At 50.5% G+C, this 26,989-nt stretch overlaps 1 protein-coding gene across 5 annotated transcripts in view; it reads right to left on the bottom strand.

Moving 5' to 3' along the window:
- Positions 1-26,989, bottom strand: part of ZBTB7C (zinc finger and BTB domain containing 7C) — a 291,531-nt gene that overhangs the window by 205,186 nt on the left and 59,356 nt on the right. For all 5 annotated transcript variants that reach the window (XR_004301595.1, XM_032422600.1, XM_032422603.1 and 2 more), the window contains exon 2: positions 18,927-19,137. The gene's annotated coding sequence lies outside the window, so the exon portion shown is untranslated. The remainder of the gene's footprint in view (positions 1-18,926; positions 19,138-26,989) is intronic.

The following is a 26,989-nucleotide window of genomic DNA, read 5'->3' as shown; positions in this document are numbered from 1 at the left end:
GAGCAAGTTGCCGGGCCTCTCTGGGCCCATTTCTCCCTCTGTAAAAGGGGGTATGTGTATCCACCACACATGGTCGCTCTGAGAATTGTGTGAAATAATAAATGTGAACATGCCTAACACATAGGAGACACTCCACAAATGTTGTCCTTCCACTAGGTTTGGCTAAAACACTACCACAGCTAGACATCATGACCAAGGTTAAGGCCTTCAGGGAAGCAGGTGCCATCATCATCCTCTTTGACCCGAGGCTCTGGCACAAGAAGGTGCCTACCAATCTGACCCAGGCCTCCAGGTCAGCTTCCCCCAGACCTCAGATTCCAGAAACAAAATGTCTCCCCAAATGTTGGGTGTCCCCTAGGACCCCGAACGAAGCCCCTGCTCCGAGGATGCCAGGTCCAGAGCCTGTTCGCCAGGGACAGGTGCCCTGACCTGACTGTGCAGATGCCTTGTAGGCGGCAGCCATGTGCAGGCTTTGCACACAACGTTCTCCATAATTCTCAAAGCAGCCCCCAATGTGAGCACTTGTCACCATCGCTATCCTATAGAAGTCAGTACTCAGTCCTACAGCTATGGGCAGGGTGGGGTGCAGTACTCAAACAGCAGAGTGTCTGACTCATTGGACCCCAGCCCTAGCTAAAGAGAAGAATCATCTGGGAGGCTTTAAAACAGACCTATCCCTGGGGCCCTTCCCCTGACCTTCTGATTCCTGGTCTGGGTGGGCCAGGGCGTCAGTATTTTAGAAGCTCCTGGGGCTATTCCAGGGTGCAGCCTGGGTGGAGAGTGCTCCCCCTGAGCTCAAGCAGTTCCTTCCCCCTTCTGGAGGATTCCCTGCCTCCCCACCCCACCCCATCTCACCTAAGTGCATACACCCTACCAAGGGGCCCCCTGGCTTTCCGCAGTGCCACACACCTGCACTCAGCTTGAAGGCTTCTAGGCCCACAGGTGCTCAGGGGAAACTGAGGCTGGGGTGAACTTATTAGCAGTGGAGGCCCCATTGTTTGTCTTTTGCTCTCTGCCGCCCCCTATTGATAGCAAAAAGCAGAACAGGTGGTAGCGTCCACCTAGCCTCCTTTCCTCCTCTCACCAGACAGATCTGAAACCTCCTGCTTCACACATCCACCTCTACTCCCATCCCCCCAGATGAAGTTTCTGGGCTCCTCCATCCCGCTTGGTTATCAGGTGTCTGGCTGCCTGGGAAGATCCCTCTGTCTTCCCTCCATAGCTCAGTGAGTCAAGTCCCAAGGAGCCCTTGCAGACCAGCTCTGCTCCAGGCATGGCAAATGCTGACATGGTAGCCAGGCCATTCGTCACACCAGAAGGGTAAAAATCCATGGCCCTGTCCTCCCTGTGGTCAAACCCAACTCACACAAGCCCAACACTGGGCTCAGGACTGAAGCCGCCACCATATTCATTTATTTGCCTCACCTTGGCCCTGCCGGGTGTGACCCCGGGGCAGCGAAATTGTGCTTGGGGCAGCATCTACAGTGTGCTAGATCCTGTGCCCAGCCCTCCAGTTCTCCATCACTTCCTTTAGTTTCTAATGTAGAAAGAGTCTCACCCTTGAGAGGGTGCTCCTAATACCATGAGGGGGCAGCTGATGGCTAGGGGCTCCTGGAAGGGTCAGCTCTTGCCCACTCTGGTCACCGCATGCCCAGCTTTGCTGAGTGAGGCCCCTGCAGTCTCCCGGGGCTCTGGTGTGGAGGGAGACAAACTGCCCTGAACAGGTCTCTTCCTCTCCCAGGCCAAGGACACTGTCTAGCCTGCTCCCCTCCCAGGATCCAAGCCCAAGGGCACAGCCTGTCGGTCTAGGTCCTGAGCCACCAGCCTCTGGAAGCACAAAGTCCAGAAGGCTTTTTCTTTTCATAGAGAAGAGATGGACAGAAATAGACAGGGACAGACAGACAGCTCTTGGCAAGCATCAGAAGCTAAGGTCTATTTTTCCTAATACAAATTTTCCATCAATTAACAAGTATTTGTGAGCGACTCCAGAATGCCAGTGTGTGTGTGTGTGTGTGTGTGTGTGTGTGTGTGTGTGTGTGTGTGTGTGTGTCAAACTTTGATCTGTAACTGAGAGGCATGCAGTGGGGTTCCTAAAGTGCTGGCCGTGGTGGTGAGTGTGTGTGCAAGCAAGCAAGCTCACCCATGTGTTCAGAGAGGGGGTGTGGTGCGGGGACAGGAAAAGGCCTCTGGAGCCACCCTACATGGGTTCAAATCCTGCCTCTGTCCCTGGAGCCATTCTGCTATGACCTTAGGCCAGTGCTTACCTCTTGTCTCAGTCTTCCCACTTGTTAAGTGGGGCTAATAAAACAACAGAATGCCTTGCACAAAGGAAGTACTTAGTAAATGTTAGCTATTATTACGAACTCGGCTCTATGGGAGGACCGAAAGTTAAATATTCGTCCTCCGATCTTTTTTGTCATCAAAAGGAATGGGCCACAGTGCATGCAACAATGTAGGTGGACCTTATATAATATTAAGTGCAAAGGACTTCAAAGATTATATACAGTATAACAGGCTTTGTATAAGGCTAAAAATAACTACAATAAGATACACTTTTTAGGAATACATATGGATGCTATGAAGCTAGATAAAAGGAAAAACAGGAGAATGATAAAGTTAAAATTAAGGAAGACGACTATCTCAGTGGGGAGACACGGGGGTGGTGTGAGGCAGGATCACATGCTTGGATGTAGGTTTTGGTAAATCCTTGCTTTGTTTTGGATGATGAGCTCTTGGGTACTTATTCCATTAATAAAAGTAACTAAATAACTACATAATTAAATAAAAGCAGAGCATGCATGGGCCAAGAGAGAGAGAATGTCATGAGACAGAGACTGTGATTAAGCCAGTTGTAAGCATCAATGCTACAAAAGGGGAGAAACAGGAACAAATATATTGAGTACCCATTGCAGGCTAAATATTGTCCCAGGCTCTGGGTTTATGCCCGTGAACACAATAGAAAAACATCCCCACCTTCTTGGAGCTCACATTCAAGTGTAGGGAGATAGACAGTACACACAATACCCAGTGTCAGTCTATGAGTGGCATGGGCAGAGATGAAGATCCGGGAGACAGGAAGGAGGTGGTCTGGAAAGATGTGATGGAGAAAGTGACATTCAAGCCAAGTCCCGAGGAAGAGGAAGGAAGAGGCTTGTCCATTTCTGAGCTTCTAGGGGACTGAGCTTCTAGGCAAAGGGAAGAATCTGGGCAAAGGCGCTGAGGCAAGAGGACCTGAGAACTGGCTAGCGAGGCCAGAGTGGAGTGACCCTCAGGAAGGAGGGCAGATGGGTCGGGAGGGAAAGTGGGGGCCTTACAGGCCACTCTGGGGCCTTTGGCTTTTACTCTGAGCAACATGGAGAACTGTTTCTGAGCAAAAGAGGAAAACATCTGATATATTTTAAAGAATCTCTCTGGCTGTTGCCTTGAGGAGGGCCTATGGGGGGCGGGGGAGGCTGGGATGCTAATCAGGAGGCTATTGTAGAAACCCAGGTGGGAGATGAGGCTGCCAGAATCGGAGAGAACAGAAGGGGAGGTGAGAAGTGGTCAAATCCTGGACAGAGTTACGACCCGGCTACTGCTCTCCTCCGAGGCTCCCAGGCTAGCAGCAAAGACCAGATGCAGGTCCAAAGAACCTCAAAGCATCATCTACCATAAACTCTACAGCAGTTTACTCAGAGATGCGGCTTCTGCTTCACCCGAAGAGCACCTTGTCAGGTGTAGGGAGTGTGCTGACTGCCTCGGCCGCTGGCTCTGGGAAGGAGGTCCTCACGCTCTTTCCCAAACCCTCTTGCAGCCAAGCTGACCAGAAACCCTGGTCATCTGTGTGGCCCCAAGGCGATGTGCCTTCCCCAGCTGGGGTCTGTCAGGTCCATGAGCCCCTGCTCATGACTGGGCTCTCCCCTGTACCCCAGCCAGGGTTCCCCCGGTGCCCTGAGTATAGCCTTTGAAGTGGCTACACTAACAGAGCCCAGGGAAACTTTAAATCAGTGGTTCTCTGCCTTGGCTGCCCACTGAAATCACCTAGAAAATTTGCTGGTGCCTGAGTCCCACCCCCAGAGACTGCTGTAATAGGTCGGGGGTACAACTTGGGCATTGGGCTTTTCTCAAAGTTTCTAGATGATGCTACTACTGTGCAGTCAGGGCTGAGAGCCATCGTTCCAGGGGCCTGGTCTCGCTTCCCTGCCCCCATTCCTTACAGGTGCTTCATGCCTGCCAACTTGCCTTCCGCCCTGACCGGTACCTCATCCCCTGTGAGGCACCCGCTGCAGGCCTGAGCAACCCTGACATGAGCTGGGAGCGCCCGTCTAACCCACACAGCGGGCTAGGACCCAGGGCTCCGCCACAGACCTGGAGAGCGGAGCGGACACTCAGGACCCCCTGCTTCCAGGGGCCGCCGGGCTGCATCTAAGGCCAGAGAAGCCCTGCGGCTCAGATACACTTAATCAAGGCTGTGCTGGGCTGGCTCCCCTCCCTGGCTCCTCCCCATCCTTCCTCCTTTAGGACTAGAACTTGGAATGCATTTTTATTAGACTTTTCCTAGGTGAAAATGGTGCCGGCCTGGGGGTGGAGAAGCTGGATGGAGTGTGATTTACACTTTCCCTGAGTCCTCACACCTCCCAAGAGGAGCTGCTCACAGCCACGGGCAGATGGGTAGCATTGCACGGGCTGCTCCCTGATCCATCCTAGCCAGGAGCCACATCTCTGCAGAAGCACCCCCAAATCTCAAATGAGCCAAAGGCCCTTTGGAAAAGGAACAGGGGAAGGTGGGTTCTGCGGTGCGTTAGGTTCTGGCAAAGATGCTACTCAGAAGAACTACTCACACTCCCCAAAGCCCACATACATCTGATGAGGCTGCCCCTGCTCCATTTTCTCTCGGCTACAAACAGCTGTTTGACTCGTCTGCTCTACGTTCTATCTCAGGCTTCAAGCCCTGCTCAGCCTCCAACACGAAAGGCCATTTTCCCTGGATACAGACCTACGAGGCACCCCCTGGCCTTTTTAGAGAGGGTGCCCTTCGTCGGGTCAGTTTCTGATGGACTTAGTTTGCCCAGGACCCTCCTATAAATGCCATAGCAGGATTTCTCAACATTGGCGCTATTGACATTCTGGGCTTCTTTGGGGGGGTGGGGTTCCTGTTCATTGTAGGAGGTGAAGCAGCATCCCTGGCCTCTCCCCACTAAATGTCAGTAGCACCCCCGCCCCACATCTACGACAATTAAAAATGTCTACAGACATCACCACATGACCTCTGGAGGGCGGGGGGCAGGGGGCGGGCAATAGGCAAAATCATCCCAGTTGAGAACCACTATGTTACAGCAGTAAGACCAGAACCTCTGGAGGGCAAAGACGGTGCTAGCGACTTCTGCTAGGCAGCTCAGTCCAGTGACCAGTATGGGAAACCAGGCTGTGCATTAGGAACTGTGTGATCTTGCTCAGGAAGCCTAACCTCTCTGGGCTTCAGTGTCATGTTCTGTAATATAAGAATGGCCAAAATGCACTCAGGGCTGGCCCTCTGCTGAGCACCTCACATGGGTTTTCTCACTTAACACAACATTTTCCCCATTTAATCCTCACGATGTTTTTCTGGAAAAGTACTGTCCCTATCTTACAGATGAGGAAATTGAGACTCAGAGAGGTTAGGCAACTTGCTCAAGAACACACAGCAAGAAGGTAGGCAGTTTGACTCCAGAGGCTGCAGTCTTTGCCACAGTTCTGTTTTCCCTCCCTCCCAGAGGGGCTTGGGCCTGAGACGACCTCTGAAATCCTTTGTAGTTCCACAACTGTGTCATCCTTCTGATGTTGTTGCTGCAAAAGGCATGTTCGCTGGGTGTCCTGTATTCTTTATGTCCCCCTGCCCTGCTCTCCAGGACACAGCCTGCTCATGCTTCCCCCCATCTGCCATGCTCCTACTATGTTCTGTCAACAGGATATGGAATTTACCCTCTGGTGAGGAGGCAGATATCAAATAGCACGTTAGACTTTTATCTACAACTGTGATCAGGGCCAACGGGACCGGACCCAGCCCAGAAGGCCAGGGGAGGGACCACCTAGCTGCTCTCTGATGGGCGTGCAGGGGTTCAACCCATGAGGTTGAGGGAAGCCAGCTCCCGGAGAGAGCAGTGTGCATACTGCCCCAGGAGGAAAAGAACACAGCTTGTTCTAGAAACCAAAGGGAAGAGGGTGCAAGAGGAGGCTGAGGAGGTGGGCAGGCCTTCTGGGTCCTGGCAAGAATTTCTACCTTTACTGTAGAAGCACCAAGAGGCCAGCAGAGGTGACTTTTTCAGATGAGCATATTTACCAGAGCAATTACTGTGTGCTCTAGAAAGATCGGGGTCAGGGAAGCCGTTTGGGCCACGGAGCTGGTGCCGGGGAGACGTTCTGGGCCACACGACGACAGGGGGAACAGAGAGGAGGGCCAGACTCCAGGGACATTTAACACGCAGACCCTAGGGGAGCAGGTGGGGTGAAGCAGGAGGCCCGGTGGACGGAGCCAGCGGCGGTGCCGTTTACAGGACGAGGGCGCGCCGGGTGCGGACCCGCTGTTTCTGAGGGGTTCTGTGCGCAACGACATTGGTGAATGATGGATCCATCCACCAGCTGATTGACTGATAAGTGTGCCCAGACGTCCTTCCTCGGGTGAGGTCCCCGCTGACTTCTGGCACACCGGGGACAGGAAGAGACAGACCACAAAGAAGGCACGCAGGCCAGCAGCAAAGCCCTGGGGAGGGAGCCCACGTAACAAACATGTACGTTATTATTACTATTACCTTATCAGATCTGACAAGATCATAGTCAAAGCGGGGGGGCCCGCTGCCGCCCGTAATACAATATAAATGGGCTCTCAGGTGGCAGTTGGCTGTAGCATTGATTCTTATTCACTCAGAAGCTAAATCATAGTGCTTATGTGAAACATGTGTGAAATATCCCTTTTTCATGCACTAGCAATGAAAGGGCTCCACAAATCTGTAGCCAAATGAATGTACTTATGAGTAATGGGAATCTGCACATGGGCATTATTGTATTAGCACGTACAAACCAGCTTCATTGACACTTTTTTGATTTCAGGTTAAAGAAAGCATTCCGGCCACCCAGGGAGGTGAAGAAACACCAGCACATGGGCCCGCATTGAGAAAGTGACACTTCATTGCGAGTCAGGGCCTGAGGAGTTTAAAACTGCCCTTAACACCATTCGGTTGCTCCTACAACCACAGAAGGTCGGGATGGGAGAGGAGGTCAGGCCACTCCGCTCACCTGTGGGACAGCGGAGGGGCGACACTTCTGCAGCCTCGCTCGGCGGCAAATCTGGGACTGAACCCACGCCCTCCCAACCAGCCCCGGCCATGAGGCTTCCACCACTGGGCTCAGGATTCCCGCTAACCATTCCAGAGATTTCAAACGTCTAGGGCCCAGGATTGAGTCTCTGCTGAAACCACCAGAGGAAATGAAAGTAGAGACCATTTCTAAAGTCCCAGGTTGGTAGGCATCTGGGCAGACATTTTGGTGACTATGGGATGCTAGGGAGCCGGGGGACGGCGTCACTTGGACAACAAGGCATGGGAATCGGGGAGCAAAGTCTTGTTCACTTATCTGCTCATAGATAATGCATAGTCTGCCTACTTCTAGAAAAAGATTTGGGGTGGTTTGTTATTTACAATATACACACATGCAACAAAATAGTTCAGCCTGACATCAGATTGCAGAACTGTTTTTAATAGCAAAAAACTGGAAGTGATCCTAGTGTCCCTCCATAGGGGCCTTGTTTAAAAAAATTCTATCCATGCATCCGGTAACTACTATATAGCTATTAAAAAATAAATAAGCAAATAAATAAATAACTGAGGAAGTGCTCTGTGTACTAACATGGAGACATTTCAAGGACACATGTAAGGAAAGAAGAAAAGCAAGGTACAGAATATACCGTAGGGTATATTTTTTTATGGTAAGGTGGAAAACGAAAAATACATATTCAAGCTTCTCCATTTTAGCATAAAGTAACACTGGAAGTAGAAACCAGAAAGTTATGTAAACGGTTGCCTACAGGGGGTAAAGGAGGTAGAGGGAGAACTCTGGATATATACCTTTGTATGTCGTTTTGACTTTTGAACCCTATAAATGCTTTACCGATTCAAAAATTCTAATTCAGTCAAACACAAGAGGAAAGAAGAAATGGGAAAAAATTCTAGGCACAAGAACCAACAACGTCTCCCTTTTGCCTTCTCCGAAAAATAGATCCTAATACTGCCTTGCCTGGGGTCCTACAGAAGTGGCGGGTATGTCACCAGCCTCCAGCCTCGTGGAGGCTGGGGACAGAGGACAGACAGGCAGCCTGCTGGGGCTGGCCACAGTGGCCTGGCCTCCCTGTCTCGGCACTGGAGGGAGAAGGCGAGGCGGGGGCCGGCACCAGGCCAGCACCGTTCGAGGCTGCCCACCTCTGGAGCGCGATGCCACTTCCGCTCCCCGACTCAGCCCTGCCTCACAGTTGTCCCAGCTGCTGACATTCCGTGGTCCCGGAGCAACCAAGCTGCACTAAGAACTATGTTTACACAATTAGGCTCCTGCCTGTCAGTAGCTCCAGCCCACCCCACCCCAGGCCCTCCTCACTGTGTTCCCAGCTTGACCCTCCCGCCCCCCAGTTCTGGGGAACAGCGCCCTCACTCAGGATGGCGGCTTTGGCCCTGGAAACATGCTCTCCCTTCACAGGCTCCTCTCTGACCCGCTCCCAGAATAAGAGGGGCGGCCAACCATCCAATCAATTACAACTCACTGCCACCACCCAGATGTCCATTAGTGAAATTAATTCTAGTCTATTAATAGATGATATCCATACTATAGAAAACCATATTATAAAAAACAAGAGTGATGCGTTTGAGTAGTTTTCTTAAAGATATATTAAGTAAAAACACAAGCTGCAGAACATAATATATAGCTTGATCTCATGTTGGGGCCATCTGGATCTATTTTCCAGACCCACGGTGACAATACAGATATAGTGAGGCCGTGCTAGTCTCTGGGTGGGGAGGGAGTATTACAACCCCCTTTGCTTTCTCAGTGAAACACTTGTAATTTTTTTCTTATATGAAGCAGTTATTATTTTTGTAATCTGAACACAGATCTCTCTCATTCATTCATTATACACTTCATTGGGCTGGTTTGCTAAGCCAGAGGCTCAGAGCAAGAACTCCCCTCCCAGGGGGCACCTGGGTGGCTCAGTTGGTTAAGCGTCTGCCTTCGGCTCAGGTCGTGATCCCAGGGTCCTGGGATCGAGCCCCACATCGGGCTCTCTGCTCAGCAGAGAGCCTGCTTCTCCCTCTCCCTCTGCCTCTTCCCTCTGTTCGTGCTTTCTCTCTCTCAAATAAATAAATCTTAAAAAAAAAAAAAAAGAACGCCCCTCCCAACCCTGCACTTCCTGGCAGATGAGAAACTGAGGCCCAGAGAGGTCAATATTTTCTCACTTAGTGTCAGTGAGTGAGTTAACAGCAAAGTGGGGCTCAGAGCTCCTATCTCCCGACTAATCCCTGTGCTCTTTCCACTACACGATGTGGCCTTAAAATAAAATAAGTGTATACTTGTGGAGGGTTCTTTATGTGGCTGATAGGGGAAAAACAAGGGAAATATTGCCTCCCCTCCCAAAAAAAAAAAGACTTAGCACTCTAGGACTCATTACCTGGCTGCCAAGTCAATACCACCACCTTTGAGTGATGGAAGATTCCAGACAAGTGTTCATTCAAAGATGAACCATTAACTGTAAATCAAAACCTAGAGTGAGTGCTAAGTTATAAAGCGAATTAGAATAAGTGGGTAAATGGATGGCTGACCTCGGCCCCAACAGCCAGGGCTGGGAGAAGGTACACCCTCTGACTCAGAAAGGCAACAGGGGATCAGAGTCAGGGAAGGCTTCTTTAAGGAGTGTGTCTCTAATAGAAAAATAGTCCCCCTGCCTTCCCAGAAGCAGGTGAAATAGCAGGAGGCACATTAATCAATTAAAAAGTGCTATTAAATCTTTTGTTCCACTGGGCTCCGAAGTCCCGGCCGACCATCTAAGGATGGTGGCAGATTCCATTTGGCTGCCACTTTACAACTTAGGAAGGCTTTAACTCATCGGCCTGCGGGGTCCTCTTGATGTCCTATAGCCTACAGTTTTTCCGCCTTCATTTTTGTGTCCGAGGAAGCAGTTATAGGACTAGCTCAGGGTCACACGGGGCAGTTTCAGCAGCCGAGCTGGATGCCACATCTGCCGGGCCTGGCCCCACATGCTTCTCCCACACCCCACGAGCGCAGGGCGGCAGGCCAGAAAAGGGGACCAACGGCCTCTGGGAAAGTAAGGCAGCCAAAAAGCACAATACAAACCAGTGCAGAGGCAGGTGCTACCTCTCTCCCTCCCAGGCCACCCGCATCACGCTGTGGATACATTTTGCCCCTCGGGGAATTCTTCTGAGTATGGTCTGCATGTGTGCATTCATACGTGTGAATACCTGACGTGAACAGACACACGTATATGGTTTTTTAAATGTTTGATGAACTCTTGCTACTCCTTCAAATGGTGTTACATTCATTGCCCGTTAAACTCACTCTTCACTGTTAAGTGATGTCAGTAGGGCAGGCAATCGCATTATTTCCATTTCGTAGATAAGGAAACTGAGGCTCAGGGTAGCTTTTTGGATGTCTTACTACTTCACAGTGGCAGAAGGGGTAGAGATAAAGACTGAAAGTTGGTGAGGGTCCACAGTGGCCAAGGGCTCTCTCTGGATCATTTCCTTTCCTCCCCACCCAACCATCCTGGAGGGAGGCGTGGTGACCCTATCCTATGCCAAAGGACACCGAGGCTCAGGAGGACCCAGTCACTGCCCGAGTGGTGGAGCCAGGACTCAACAACAGGGCTCTCTGACCCCAAAGCTGAGGTGTGCAGTCACTGTGAAGACCACAGTGGGGGGCAACGTCGTGCCAGGCACTGTGTAAGCCCCTCCCCCCAATAGCAGTACGAACAATAGCTTCCCGAGCCTTACAGCGTGCCAGGAGTGGGCTAAGCTCTGCCCACGCAGGCTCTTGAGGACAAGGCACACGTGCACATTTCTGAATCCTGGCATGGCACGGAGCTGGCCCCCTTGTTGACTCGAAGCGCCCACCCCAGCCCTGTTTTTCCCTGGGTCCTTTTCTTTCATCTCTGCTGTGCCGATTAAAGGACAGTGTGGGCTCTCTGTGAACAAGTGCTCTTGAATGCTATTCACATCCCCAAAGAACTGCATGCATACCCCGTGAGGGGCATCACAGCCCCCCGGCCACCTCTCTGCACCCAAGAAACCAGGCCAGCTCCCAAGGGTGCCTCCAATCCTTCCACTTCTACTCACACCACTGCTTCCCACCTTTCCCACAATCCCCACTCAGGTTGTCTTCTCTCACTGCCCGAAGGAATGATTTGACAGTGATAAACATTCCACATGAAGGCTTGGGTGTCTCTGAGTCATAATTTATTGCTTTGTTTCCGTGGTTTATACTTTTTTTTTGTTTTTTTTAACTTAAAAGGGAGGGCAGGAGTGATGAGTGTGGACGGGATGAGTAATCCCAGCTCCTCTGGGCTCCGGTGGCAGACGGAAACTAGAGGTGGAGACAGAGCGGAGGAGAGGATGGGAGTGGCTGGGAGGGCCGAGCAGGGGGGGAGCACTGACCCCTGTTCCGGATGGGGAGGACTTGGGCCCCCGAGTCAGATAGTACTGTAATCCAAACAAGGTTTATGTGCTCAGCTGCAGAATGTGGGCGGGCGGAGGCAGGAGACAGAGAAGTATTCCAACTAAGTGATCCATAACCAACAAAGGGATGGCCTGAGCAAATCGCCTGCAGCTTCAAGGCCCAGGTCAAGTGCTACCTCCTCCAGGTGGCCTTCCGCAGCCCACCCCAACCAAGAGCGCTCCCCTCTTCCTCTAAATTGGAGACTTCCATTTGTCCCGAGGGCTAGATGGCTTTGCTAGTCCCCATCACTATTTATTCTCACTGCCTCCCCGGGTCCATCGTGAGCTCCCAAAGGGCAGAGAGCTTGTTTTTACCACCTTTTATCTTTCGAGCATGTGACACCCTCCAACAGTCCATTCTTGAGGTGGTGTGTGCCTCAGCTGTACACAGAGCCATGAGCCTCCAAGCAAACACTCAGGGACCGAGTTTCAGAAAACGGCACCAGATAAAAATCACACAATTTAACCTTTGGTCTTGGGCTCTATACTGTGTACAAAGCCCTTTCATAGTCTTGTAAAGTACGCAGTAGGTGATATTAAGCTCCTTTTACAGATAGGAAAACTGGGGTGCAGACAGTGTGATGATTAATCAATGACTAGTTAGTGAATAGAAACAGCTCTGGAACCAGGGTTCTGACCTTAGTCTGATTTTCCCTGAAGGGGCTGGAGGTTTCTATCTCCTTTGAAGCACCTGACAAATAATTCTGGGGACCACTGCCCACCCTCGCCCAAGATGCACAGCACGTATCAGCCAAACCAAGGCTCCAAAGAGATCTGTTTGCCTTAGTGCAATACAGCCTTTTCCAAACTTGACCTCACCTAGCACTCTTCTGCATGAGGCACCTACAGTATCCTGCACTGGGGAAATTTTCTACTGACCTACTGTGACTTTCCTAAAGCAGAACTCACACTCCCAGGAGAAGCTGGATATTATGGATGAAGGAAGGCTTAAGCTGGATGAATAAAGCTCTAATGGTGAATTTCAGGGCTCAGCCAGCTAGTAAGGACATTTCTTCTTCTTCCTCTTCCTCTCCCCCCACCCTTTTCCTTTTCCTCCTCTTCCTTCTGCTTCTTCTTCTTCTTATTCTACTTTTCATTGTTAAAATTCTCAAACACGCACAAATAGAAGAGCATAATAAATCCCGAGGTGTCCATCACCAGCTTCAACAATATGCAACAATCTGCTATTTTTGCTTCATCTTTTTTATCTGGAATATCTTAGAGAAAATCCCAGATATCATGTCATCTGTAAATACTTCAGTATGTAACACTGCCACAGTATTACATGCCTTAAAAAATTCATAACAATTCCTGGATATCTAATGCCCATTGTGGACCTAATGTCCCTGATTCTCTCAGATTGGTCCGTCTACAGCAGGTAGGCCCGAAATCAGAACTCAAATCGGACCCACAGAGTGCATTTGCTTGGTGTGTCTCTTAAGACCCTACTAATCGGGGCACCTGGGTGGCTCAGTCAGTTGACCATCTGACTCTTGATTTTGGGTCAGGTCATGATCCCGGGGGTCATGGGATCAAGCCCCACGTTTGGCTCTGTGCTCAGCGGGGAGTCTGCTTTTCTCTCTCTCTCCCTCTCCCTCTGCCCTGCTTATGGGCTCTCTCTCTCTAAAATAAATCAATAAATCCTTAAAAAAAAGACTCTACTAATCTGTAATAATTTCCCCTATACCTCCCCTTACCTCCACCTCGACATCCTATTAGCGAAATGAGGGCATTTGTCCTGAGGTTTTGGTGTGGCTTTGGGGATGGCCTCCCTGCAGTGGCGTTTTGCATATTCCTCTAGTTCTTGTATAAAATGGTAGTTAGATTTATAGGCTTGAGCAGATCTGGTTCAGCTTTACAGCAAGCAAATATCATGGGTGAGGCTGTGTCTTTCCTATTACGTCTGGTTGTCCAACTTTTAGCAAAGCGAATATGGATCCATGGGTTTGGATACCTTTTTGAGCAACTAGATCTTCCCAGTGCCTCCAAAGTTATATATCACATCCTGAATTTTGCTTCTAGATGCATCTCTAACCCATTGGGACTTGCCCATTTTCTAAGATTTCATGGGAGACTGTTTCTATCAAGTTCCAAAATTCTATCAGCATATCTTTTCTTATTAGCCTGTCTCTGTATGACTTTTAACTTTCCTTTTTTTTTTTTTTTTTTAAGAAAAGATATTTTTAAATGACCAGCCAAGCCAGGGACCCCGTGCTCCCTTCAGGCCAGGACCTACCAGCAACTCTGTGAGCTCAGCTAGAATCCCAGGATCTCAACAGCCTGTGGATTCCTCCACCCATCTCCTAGAAGATGAGTCAGAATCTCAAGGAGAATAAGAACACATAGTTGAATATGATAAATATGCATCCAAAATTTTTAAAAACCAAATTACACAAATCAAGCTTATTCTGAGAGGTTCATTTTGCCAGGGGTCTCTAGTGCTCCAATCAGCATAATTAAATACCAAGATCTCTCTAGAATTGATTGTGGTTTTCATATTTTTTATCATCCAAGGACCATTTCAGTGGGATGATTTTAAGCTAATAAGAACCCCCAAATTAGAAACTAATTAAGGAGATGGAAAATACAAATGTATTTGTTTTTAGTCAGGCACTATTTTTATCAGAGGAATCATGAAAAATTAAAATTGTTAAATACCCATACGAAGGTTGTCAGTCAAGGGCAATGTGGCTTTCTTCCTCTCCCTGCTGCAAAACTGTAAAGGGATCTATCAGAAACTACTCCCTGTGGGCCCCCAGGAAGCAACAGAGAGGCTAATTTTAAAGAACAGAATTATACACTGTTCGAGGTGGGGAGGGCAAGGGTGCTGCCGTAAGACTTTCAAATCTTTGGTGATTAAGCCTCATAGGACCTCTTCCTTTTGAAATGCATGTGCACCTGGCATCACTGCAATTCACTTTCTCATGCCCATTGAATGGATGAGAACATGAAGGCCCAGGGAAGTTGAGCAACCTGCCCGGGGTCACACAGCCAACTTAGAAAGAGCCATGACTACATCTCTGTCTAAATGCGCTTGATTTCGTGAAACATCCTTCCCACTGTCCTCCAAATGTGCCATGGATTACCTCTTAAAATAGATGTTAAGTCACAATGACACTGGTTTGGAGGATCCTTCCTGATTCGTGACAGCTTTGAGAACTCAGTTCCCCGGAGAGGCAGCAGGAAGCAGGAACCAGCTCCTTCAGGGGACAGGACTTCCTGTCTAGAGGCAGCAACACGGGGACCCACAGGCCACTGCAGTGAGCATGAGAGCACCACTGACCCCACCACACACAACCAAGTGTTGACCCAATCTTGAAAACCGCGCCTCGGTCCCCAGGCCTGGAGTCTCCATTTGTTCTGTAGACTTTGCATTGATTATCCAGTGCAGTTGACACCCACTTACTCTTTGTGTCACTGACCTTCACCTCCTGCTCCTTCCACAGCAGGCCAGGAGGTGATGGGATCTGCCTGCAGACACTCTCTTAAAACCTCCATCCCTAGGGCAGAATTCTCGCCAAACCTCAGTTCACTGCTGCTGTTGGAGGCCTGTGGCTGGAGCAGATGTTCTTCACGAAATAATAAAAACCACACTCCCTATCCCCAGAAAGAGCATCCACGCTCTGTGGCAATGGGTCCCCTTACCCTCAGAGGGAGTCACCCGTATGTCTCTGGCTGGGGAAAGGTAGCGGGTAATAAGGTAGAGATAGATGGGTCTTCGTTTCTAAGGCTGCAGCTGGGAGAATGGAAACAGAAGGGTTGTAGGACATGCAGTTTTTGGAGCAGGATCCCTGGGGTGGGTCCCAAGACACTTGGGATGGCTTAGGTAAGGGGTCCTGGAATGACCGGCAACCCTCACTCCACTGGAACAGAGCACCTTGGCCGTGTCCAAACTCTAAAGATGAAGGCCTAAGTACCCCAAGATGCCCTATGGCAGAGCTGACTTGGGGGCACAAGCTACCTGCAGGGCCTGCCTCCTCCAGATGACCACATGGAGGTCAGGCCCTGCTGCCGTGTGCTGGGGTCCAGGCCTTGCCTCCTTCCCCATTTTTCCTGACCTGCAAAGCCCCATCATTCCTATACAATGGACAGAACTACAGAAATGCCTGCTAGGAAACTTCTGCCAAACTTAGGGGAACTCAAATTGGTTTTCATTTGATTTAGGAAAATAACAAGGATTCCTTCTTGACAGCGAATGTCACAGAGTGATCACTCATTATTGTATGTAAGTCCTCATCGTTACCCAGCAAGATAGAGATGATCAGTGTCACTTCCCACAAAGCCTCTGAAGCTCAGAGAGCTTTAGGAACTGCCTGAGATCAGCCTCGAACCAACAGGTGCTGGAGTCCTAAGACCAGCGGGGACACCCACAGCCGGGGCTGTTTCCCGAAAACATAAATCACCATCTAGAACGAGTGATTCAAGACATCTCAGATCATTGAAGCCAATTTCCCCAGGGATGCATTACGGATGTGTCATAAGAAGAGGACATAATAGTAAGTCCTGTTGTTAAGCTCAGGATACACCTGGCCTCTGGGTGCCCCTTGGCAAGATGTTCTAGATTCTAGACCTGAGCTATCCAGTCGAGTAGCCACAAGCCACTTGAGATGAGCACTTGAAATGCGGCTAGTCCAAACAGAGGGGTGCTGCCTGTGTCACATACACTCTGGACTTGGAAGACTTTGCATGAAAGGAAGAATGTGAAATATCTCATTAATAATTTGTATATTGATTATAGGTTGAAATACTTGGGCCTTTTGAGTTAAATGAAACACATTATTACAATTAATTTTACTTTCTTATGCTTACCTTTTATTGTATGGCTACTAGAAAATTTAAAATCCCATGTGTGGCTTACATCTGTGGCTGGTGCTCAGACTCTCCTAGGCAGCCCTGTTGTAGGACCCAAGGCTTGCCTTGGTTTCTATACCCCGATCACCCTGCCCCGCTGCAAAGAACAGCACTGGAAGCCGAGGAGGCAAGACTCTCCAAGCATTCCGAGAATGTCCTCTCTTCTCAACGCTTCTGGAAATTCCTGGACCCACCCCTCCCACCCTCTATTCTACTCAGTGCCCATAAAGAACCCCGGGCCTGGCAATTGCCAAAGCACTTGAACACTGTCACCATTTCTGAGTGTTTGGATCCACCTTGAACTACATCTTCCATGGCCAGACAAATTCTGATAACCAGGTTTTCAGAGTCCAGGTCTCGGACCCCATTAGCAATAGCAAGCCCTGAGAATTAGGATGCGTTTCTCCCAGCCTCCTTTGCTCCCACCCCTGCCAGACTGTGAGCTCCTCCAAGGGCGGCAAAATGCAAGTAAGTTTGATGTATTGATCACTTGGTATGGCGCCAGCCGCTGTGCTGTTTTTGCATGTTTTATTTTATTTAATTCTCCCAACCAGCCTGTGAGTGAGAAAGTATTGTCCCTGTCTTGAAGATAGGAGCCCAAGGCTCCCATCATCCTGGCTCTGTCCTCACTGCCATGTTTCTTCCTGTGCCCCATCCCCCCTCCCTTGGCAATGAAGATGCCTCATACATCTTTGCATTTCTGGCACCTAGCACAGGGCCCAGCACATAACAGGTACTCAGTAATATTGGTAAAATAGGTTAAGAACCTTTTCAGAGACCTGATCCTCTTTCTTGCCTTGATCAGGAAGCATATTGCCCCTACCTTCCTGAAACCACACACATGATGAAAGTCCTCACACACCACCCTGCAGGGCTGGACCTTTTCCGCCCCTATCACCTGCCACCATGGGGTCAGCCTCCAGGGTCAGCCCTGCCTAGGTCCCCAGTCTAGTCTGAGACATACAGACCGCCTTCCCCACTGAGAGGTGGGATATGTGAATAGCCCAGGGCCAGTATGCTGGCATCTGGGTACCCAGAGACACAGCCGCAGGTACCCGTGGAACTGGCTGCCTCCCTAGCTAAGCCCCTCCAAGCACAGCCAGTCCCCTGACTATCCTTGCTGGGCTCCCCAGAGCCCAACCCTCCTTCTATTTCCTCATATACACAGGCGCTAAGTCCTGGGCCTGCCTGGTGCTTATGGCTGACCCATTTCCTAGAGCCAGGCTCAGCTTTCTAAATTCCTTCTTCATCTTATTCTTTCTGCCTGATTTAGAACAAGGCCACCCAGAAGTCCTAATACTCTGCCTCTCCCCACCCCTTGGCTTGACCCTATGGATCCTGACACTGGCCTGCACTGGAATGGAATTTGCCACACCCCCTTGGGCCTCCTGCCCCAGGCCATTGGTCCTTCTCCCCCTGCCCTGGTCAGTTTCCCAAGGCCCTAAGCTATTTTTGCCTCTGGCCTAGCCTGCGGTTTTCCCCAAAGTGGAAGTTGCCAGAGTGGTACCCTCTGTGACGCACAGAGCAAAGACCAGATGACCAATGGGAACAGGCCCTCCATCGGATCAGAGCTCACCTTCGGGGTCTCCATTCCCACTGGCTCCCTTCTTTTTCTAGCCTCAAACCTCCACCTTCTAGGCTCTGGGGACCTGCTTGATGCTTCCTGCTTGGCTGACTTCCCAGGGTCAACTTCTACATCCAGGGTATCTACCAGCCCCTTCTGGTGCTCCCCAAATCCCTACTCATGATATTCCCCAGCCACCCTTGATCATCTCCTACTTGACCTAGCACCCTTGGAGGGATGGAGGGAGTCATAAAGTCCCTTTTTCTTTATTCTACAAGAAATACCAATCCATCGCCTGCCCCTGTCATTGGAGAAAGCTCAGTCAATCAAGAAGGCTTCCCAACCAGTGAGGTCTCCAGACCTATCCCCCATGTATCCCCACTTCATGGATATATGAAAGCACCCCTGCACCCCTCGCTGCCTCTGTTTCCCCACTGGCATCAACTCCCTGCTTCCCAAGGGAGCCAGTGGGGAATAATGACTTCTTGATATGTTACTTTGAGTTCTTCAAACAAGAGGTGCTATATCAATAAAGGCATCACGCCTTCCCATAAGGCATAGGAAGTGAACCCACCCGATGCTAAATCTTCCGGTGCCTGGCTCCAACAAGTGCATGGGGCAGAAACTAATAACTATAAAGTATCCATCTATCATCTTATCGGGCCTTACGGCACTTTGTTTGCATAGTTATCTTTCCAAGGGTTGACATTTTATGTCTACTGCAGGCTGATGTATTCTCCTACCTGCCATATCATTCAGAAAGGATAGATGAGCCTCAGGTTCATTACCTGTCATTACACCATGTACATGTCGCTGGGGGCCGAAGCATCGATTCTTCTTGAGTCTCCCTGGTGGCGTAGCCCTCCTGACTTGGCGGCTCCAGGTCCAGCGGTCTGCGGCTGATGTTCACTCCTCAGGCCCTGGCTGGGCTCCACGCCATCCCTTCTTGCTTTCCTGGCTGGCCCACTCCTCTGAGCTCCCAGCTGCTTCAGAAGGGACCTGCAATAAGAACAGAGGCCTCTGTCACCTACCATGAGCAGAAACACATGTCTAAGTTTTAACTGTTCTAGAATTTTCCAGCCATCCTCTTATTGCTCTTTATGATTAGGTCCTGCAATTGCTGGTGACCATACAGATTTACCTCAGCCAGGGTCTTCACTGCCAATGTCCCACCCACCAGCCCTGCCCCCAGGCCTCAGCGTGCACACACACACACACACACACACACACACACACACACACACCCTTCATTCCTGTTTTCTTACCTCTGTATATTTTGTTTTATCTGCCTGAAAGACCTACCCTTCATCCTACCCACAATTCAGAGTTCGGCACATAACACCAACAGAACCTTATTATCCCAGGAAAGAGGAAGGAACGGGGTGCCCTCCCTCCACTGATGAGATGCACAAAGAGCAGAACCATGTCCACCAGGGACATTCCTCAACTCTTATGGCCCAGGCCCCGGGTGTGAGGCTTCCAGCGTGCTGTGGTTTGGAGGCTCCAGGCAGGCCACCCACCTGTGGCTTATTATGAACTTTCTTTTGCAGCCCTTGGGCTCAGAGCAAGAGACAAGTGTGGAGATGCAAGCCTCACTGAGTAAGGGACACAGACTGGCTTCACTGAGTGACCACATCTCCTAGCCAAGACCACGGTCCACACTCTAAGGGGTGCCCAACATGGAGGTCTGCTCACCTCTGGAGACTGGGTCCCCACTAGCCACAGCCCTGTACCTCTGGCCAGTCACGGCCTCCACTTCTGAGGGTGCAAGGGAAGGGTTCCTGATACCCAGATGGCCGTGACCCTGAGCTCCACCCCAACCCTGGGCTCCTCTGAGCCTCAGTGAACCCACTGCTGAGAAGGGGCTGTGGCAGGTGGAGAGTGCCCACCAGGGCACCCAGCACTACCCTTGAGGGGTAGCACCATGGACAGGGATGAGGGTGGCAAAGGAAGGCAGGGATGTGAGGTTCCATGAATTCTATGAGCATGATGATGACAATGTCTTACAACATATAAAATGATGAGCAAGCACCCTTCAAGCTGCTTTGACATCTGTTGGACCTCTTTGGTTTCAGAATAGCAACATAAAGTGTATTTTAAAGATGAGGAAACACAGCACAGAGACGTTGAGAATCTTGCTAAAGGTCACACAGTAAGTTGGTGAAAGAGGCAAGACAGGAACTCCTGACTCCCAATTATCATTCTTTCCAGCAAGCTGCCAGGTCCTAGGTTAACCTCATGTCACCTCGAGGGTGGCAGTTCAATAGGAGTGGGAAGGGGAAAGGGAAGAGAGACATGCTCGGCCTGTTATGGGAGGATAGGGACAAGAGGAGAACAATCATGCCTTCGGCTTCCTCCCTGAGAGCAGGGTCTAGGAGGGGGAAGCACAGAGAGAACAGAGTGATAAATAGGAAGACAAGGATGTGCAGGCTCCTAGCTAACAGGGGCAGCTCAGGCAAAGAGGCAATTGGCTGTGATAAATAGCTCCAGCTTTGGGGTGTGGGGGCTGTGCCGACCTTGAGCTTCCTGGGGCACCTGACTCACTATAGCTCCAACCTTCGAGGCATTTCTGGGCAAGGCATCACTGGGGGTGGTGTTTGTTCATCCCTTGGAACAAACAAGGCAATTGCTATTATTATTTTCAAAAAGCATATACACATTTATATGTTCTTTTGTATATGTGATATATTCCTAAATAATAAAAATTTTAAAAAAACCACACACACAATGTTCCACCCACATGAAGAAAGATCTGCTCCTGGACAATAGGATGCCTTGCTTGATTCCAAAGCTGCTCTGCTTCTGTTGACAGAGAGGAAGTAACGACTTAGAAATTCCCACCTGGCAATAGAAGGCAGGGCCAACCAAGCTCCCGCCAGAGCAAGCAGCACAAGCCACAGGCCTGGAAACCCAGGAGAGGGAGCAAATCCACAGAGCTAGGCAGAAAAGATGACCCAAGCACCAGTGGCAGCCACAGTGCCTAGTGCAGACCCATGCGCCCCCCTCGAGTCCACTGCGGACTAGACCTCCAAACATGGGGCGAGGAGAAGAACAGCAAATCATTCCCTTGGCATTAGCTCTCTGAGTCCCCGGCAGCCCGGGGGGGTCCTTAGTCAACCTTGGAGCTCTTAAGTGAGCCCTACTATGTGCAGGGGATGCCACGGGGGAGGGGAGAGGAGAGCAAACTGAACCCTTTAGAAACCAGTCATCGGCCTCTCCCGCCAGTTGCACGGTCACCTGGCAGCGGCAAACAGCTCAAGCTCATAAATTCTTGTTGGGGGTAGGGAGGGTGAGGAGAGGAGCCCTCGCCAGCCCTCCTGCAAGGTGGGGCTGAACCACATTCACAGCAGATGGTGCTGTCGCCCTCACTCCGGGATTCTCATTCCTAATTATCTGTGCTGTCAGCAAAACAATTAACCCTCGAAGAAAAATTGCGCCGTCCACTCCCAACCATATGAAAAGGCAATTTTTCCCAAGGACGAGGGACACTTAGGGCAGTGGCAGACGGAAAGTAGGGCAGCCTTGCATTCGGTTCCAGATCTCACTCACCCTGGGCAATTTCACCATCCTCTGACCTCCGTGGTCTCTGAGGCATCCCGGCAGCCCCTCCAGCCTCTGAGCCTGCACTGCCTTTCCCATAAGAAGGCAGGGAGCCCAAGCCCTAAGGGCCCCCCTTCAGTCCCACAGTGCCACCATTCTACAAGCCCCGGTCTTTTCCTCCAAATGTTAAGTTCCTTTGGAGCTGAGACCGCTTTTCTGTTTGTTCCTTCATTCATTTGCTCACTTGCTTATTCATCTGTTTGTTCATTCATCCAGTTATTGCGTATTTACCATGTTGCTCCCAGGAGATACAAAGAAAATATCTATTCAGCCTTCTTGACCACTGCTTGGAGGCTTCTTCCCTGAGATGTGGGGAGGGCAGGGGAGGATGGGGCAGAACTAAGAGGTGGGGGCCGCCAGCCAGGAGCTTGAGCACTTGGCAGGGGCTTGGTTTCAGGCTGTAGGAGGGAAATCCTGTTGCTGCATTTGGATTCTCTCTGAAGATTCGGCTACAGGAAGGCAGCCTCCTCTCCCGAGAGCTGAATTTGAGCAAGCCACCTTGGTCCCCAGTGCAGGCCTGCAGAGGGCAGAGAGGTGTGCTGGGAGACAAGCCCCAAGCCCCCTCCAGCGCTGTGGGGCTGGTGACTGCACAAGGTATGCGCCTCCCAGGTGCTCGGTAAGTATCTGAGGCGAGCGGAAAGAACCAGATTGCCCCTCCTTAGTGGAACTGTTTTAAAAGCAAAGGGAGTTTTTACAGGGCTGGGGCATCGTGTTTGTCCCCAGGAGGCTACTCCTTAAGGCCGGGATCACTTGGTCTAGATCATCTATCCTCGCACAACGCCATGAAAGAAAAAGCAGGGTGAGCAAAAAATGGTTGAACCTCTGTGGTCAGTGCTGAGCGAGCCTTCGGGGATGAGGCTGTCAGGGCCACATTTTATAGGTTCCATCTGGAGAGGCTGATGGGCTGGCTGCTCTCAGGGAGATGGAGCAAGACCCCGCTGCAAGTGGCCCCATACCCAGCCTCACTTCCGTCCCACTCACACTGCACCCCCCCAGCCTGGGGACCTCCCGAGACAAAAAGGAAAGCTCGGGTCAGGACATTGCTGGGCACCCCATGGGGCTGCAGGGCCCCTCCTCAGACAGGGGCAGTGCTCTGGGCACTGGGAGAAGGAGTGCAGAAAACAGAGAAGGACGGACTGGGGGTGGGGTGGGGGAGGGAGCTGGTGTCCCTCCTCCACCACCATTTTGCCCAGTTCAAGCCTTGTGACTTCTTTCCTCCCTCTCCCCATTGCCCGTCCGGCTACCAGCACTTGCCCTCACCCAGGGCCCAGGAGCACAGGCTCAGATGCCAGGTCCTCAGCATAAAAGGAGTGTGTTTATATTCAAAGCGGGCTGTTGCCCACTCAGAATCTGCCCACTTGAAGGCAACGCATGTGACTGCACCCCCTGCCCCGAGTCCAAGCAGGACAGATGCCAACTTCTGGCTGGAGACATTTCTAAATATGAGCCTGGCACAAAGAGTCAGGTTCCCAGGCCTCCTCTGCCCTGGGAGACCCAGCCAGGATTTTCGAGGCTGCCGGGAGGGAGAGGGCTGGGGGCAGGCAGGATCAGGAGGCAGCCAGCTGAGACAGCCATCAGCCCTGGAAATATCGCCTGCACCCCTCCCGGGCCTTCCAGCCTTGTTAAGGGAAGAGAAAGGATTGCCCTGCATCCAGAAAGTCTAATCAATTGCCCGTAACCCTTGGCAATAGGGACAGGAAAGCCACTGCCTGCTCAAATGTGCACGGATTAAAAATATACAAATGGAATATTTTTCTTCCCCTCTCCTCAACCCCCTGAAGCCTGGGATGCTCGTTAAAAATAGCCTTGCTGGGGCGCCTGGGTGGCTCAGTCGTTAAGCATCTGCCTTCAGCTCAGGTCGTGCGTGATCCCAGGGTCCTGGGATCGAGCCCCACATCGGGCTCCCTGCATCGCGGGGAAGCCTGCTTCTCCCTCTCCTACTCCCCCTGCTTGTGTTCCCTCTCTCGCTATGTCTCTCTCTGTCAAATAAATAAATAAAATCTTTAAAAAAAAAAAAAAAAAAAGCCTTGCTGTGGTGTGGATCCTACAAAACCCAACGGCTGGCAGGAAAATTAAGGAGCCATTGGAGACAGCACTAAGTGGTTACCCCCGGGGAGTGGGCTGGGGAGGGCCAGGAGAGGGTGCTTTCAGCTGTTTCTAGACACACTGCTTGAATTTTTAACAATAAGCAGATATTACCTTTTTTTTTTTAATGAAAGTTTATCCATTGCACCCTCCAGCCTAAGCTTAAAGCTGAACGTGCACTGACCTAGCCTGATGCTGACTGGCCGGGCAGTGCACGGACCCTCGGCCCCCAGGGCAACAGGTACAAAGACAGCCCAGAGTCATGAAAAGAGCCCTGAGTCCAGAATCAGGGTCTCGGATCTGTAACTAGGTGGCTGTGTGACCTTAGACAAGTCATTAAGCTCTCTGGGTGTTAGCTTCCTTAACTATAAAATGAGATGGACTCAATGCTAAACCAGGTACCTTCTAGTCCTGGTGTTTCACAATTTTAGGTACTGAGGGAAAACATCTAGGAATTACCCTGTATTTCTCCCCACCATGAATAGGCAAGGGGACTGTGTCCCCGGGCAGAGGTGGGGGTTCTAAAACCAGGAAGCAGGTAGAAAGTTGAGAAGCTGTTCTGAGAGTAGAGACCGACTCCATACCTTGCTGATGAAGTGCAAGGTAGAAAGAGCATCACTTCCGGACCCACAGTGTCCTGGGTTCAAACCCTGAATTCAGCTGTCAGTAACTATGTGAACTCAGGTAATTGCTTACATGCAAATCAACCTCCTCATCTGTAACGTGGGGTAGGAATACCCGCATGCAGCGTGGGTATGAATATTAAATGTAATAAAGTGAAATAGTACCCAGCTCATTGTAGCAGCTTAACATCCTTTTATTCTTTTCTCTCTCCTGCCATTCACTCTACCCTGCATTGCAGGGTGGTTAAGGGCTGGGCCCTGGATCAGGCTTGTGTCCCCGCTCCACCGCCTACTAGATTGTGAGCCTGGCCAAGCAACTTAATTTCTCTGTGCCTCGGCCTCTGCCCCTGTAAACTGGGAGTGAGCTATGACTGGTTGCCGAGTGGCCCCAGCCAATAGCCCTGCCTCTGCTAGCCAACTGGGCCCTCGGTTTTCCACCTTGCATCTTCCATGGGTTTGCCATTTTGGACTTCCTTCCCAGGCAAACCCCTACCCTCCAACCTCTCCAGTTCCTGGCCCACGTGGCCTGCCACTTGGAGTGATCCTGCTGATCTGGCCCTTCTTTATTCACCCCTACCTCCTCTCCACTTGGTCTCTGCTCAGCAGGTTGTGCACCTGGCCAGGAGCATGGATTCTATCCTGGAGCCACAGGGAATGTGTTTCAGATCAGTGCTTCCCAAGCTTTAATGTGCTTATGAATCACCTGGGGATCTTGTCAAAATACAGATGCAGACTCTGATTCAGGAGGTCCCAGGTGGGGTCTCAGATTCTGCATTTCTAACAAGCTCCCACGGGATGCCCATGCCATGGGTCTGGGACCACCCTTTGATTAGCAAGGCTGTAGAGTGGAGGAAATCCGTGTGTGTGTGTGTGTGTGTGTGTGTGTGTGTGTGTGCGTGTGTGTGTAGGGGACAGGGACAAGGCAGACCAATTATCCAAATCAAAAAAAAAAAGAAAAAATTTTGACAGAGATGGCACCATGGAGACCAAGGGTGGATTCAAGAGATGTTGAAGAGGAAAAGTAGGAGAATGTTTTACCAAATTATGTGACCTGATCCAAACAATAAAAATCACACTGATGCGCATAGTGTAGGAACACAGAAAGATGCTTACTACATATTACCTGAGAAACAGGACTGCCAAATTATACACACACTGTGTCTTCAACCCTGCCAAAGGCACATTTAAGAAGCCTGGCGGGAAGGCTACAGCGCAAGAGGCCCCACCCCCTCCACCTCCCCCGTGGGATTACACGAACACCACCACGTGTGCTTTCATTTCTCCATCATCTTCTAGATGTTCTTGATGAAGTTTTACCATTGGAACTCATTCCAAACTTATCTTCTACATATTCTTATTTGCCCACTTCCCCCCAACAGTCAGTTATTCTGTGTTATTGAGGTTTGATGTATTTTGAGCACAAACTGCCATTTGCTGCAAGGGCTGGAACACCGCGCATTAAATCTTCTCAGTCAAACCCAAAAATAAAGCAACCCAGATTCTGTTTTTCCTCTAAGCCAAGGGTCCAGCGCTTTGGAAGGCTGGCACTATCACTTCTCACTATAGCAACAGGGAGACCCTGGTGACCCCGAGCTTACGGTTATTAAGAGTAAAAATAGGAAGTCTGTAGATAGATGTTCAGTAAGAAGCTGCGCTGGACAGGCCGTGCTTGGAGCCCTCTCTGCCTCTCTTGCAGGGAAGAGAAAGCAAAAATCAGACTCCAGGATCTGATTCCTGCAAGATTATAAGGTGTGCTTAGCATTTTCTTCTGTGTTTCCCAGGTCAGGGCTATAAGCTGCCTTTCAAACCAGTTCCTAATGCACCTGGAGGTGGGCTGTTCTAGAATAGGAGTCAAACGTTCCAGCTAGGGGATGCCTGCGGCTCACTTATGTACTGGGCATGCTCACTCCACTCCCAACTCCCTGCCCCCAGACAGCCCTGTGCACTCCTGGCAAAAGCAGCCCTCCATCCACCCGGACCCCCATCCCATTCTGTGCAGCGTCTCTCCGATCTGTCCTTGGGCAGATGTTTCAGGGCCCCCAGTCTCCCATCTAGACCTTGGCTCTTACCTGTGGGAGGTGGGAGGAGGTCCCAGCCCTGGTCTGGCCAATCCTGCCCGAGATACAGTGTCTGAACCCAGGCCTGCTCCCCAGCTCCTGAATCCACTTTGCTCTCTAGTGATTCAAGTTCAAGGCCCAGTCCCGCCAGCAACTGGCTGTGGAAATTTGGGCAAACAACTTCACATCTCTGAGCCTCAATTACGTCAGCTATACACATTTTTAAATGGGTTTATGGGATCTTGTGGTCTTTTTTGGTCCTAATGCTCTATGAGGCCAAGAGATATCACCATTTATCTGGCAATACAGATGAGGTATTTCACATGCAAAGATTTTCTAGACAACCTAACATTGCCCCTTCAAGCAACAAAATTTGTGTTTCCTTTTAACCCTACTCTGAACAAATTATTTTTCTAAATATGTACGTGTTTCTCTTCCTTTTCGTGGCAAAGGATATAAAACCTAAACTCTGTTGTGGACATCTGT

The sequence above is a fragment of the Phoca vitulina genome, unplaced genomic scaffold (genome assembly GCF_004348235.1).
Source record: "Phoca vitulina isolate PV1807 unplaced genomic scaffold, GSC_HSeal_1.0 scaffold27, whole genome shotgun sequence".
Taxonomy (NCBI): domain Eukaryota; kingdom Metazoa; phylum Chordata; class Mammalia; order Carnivora; family Phocidae; genus Phoca; species Phoca vitulina.
This window is presented reverse-complemented; position numbering and strand designations above follow the sequence as displayed.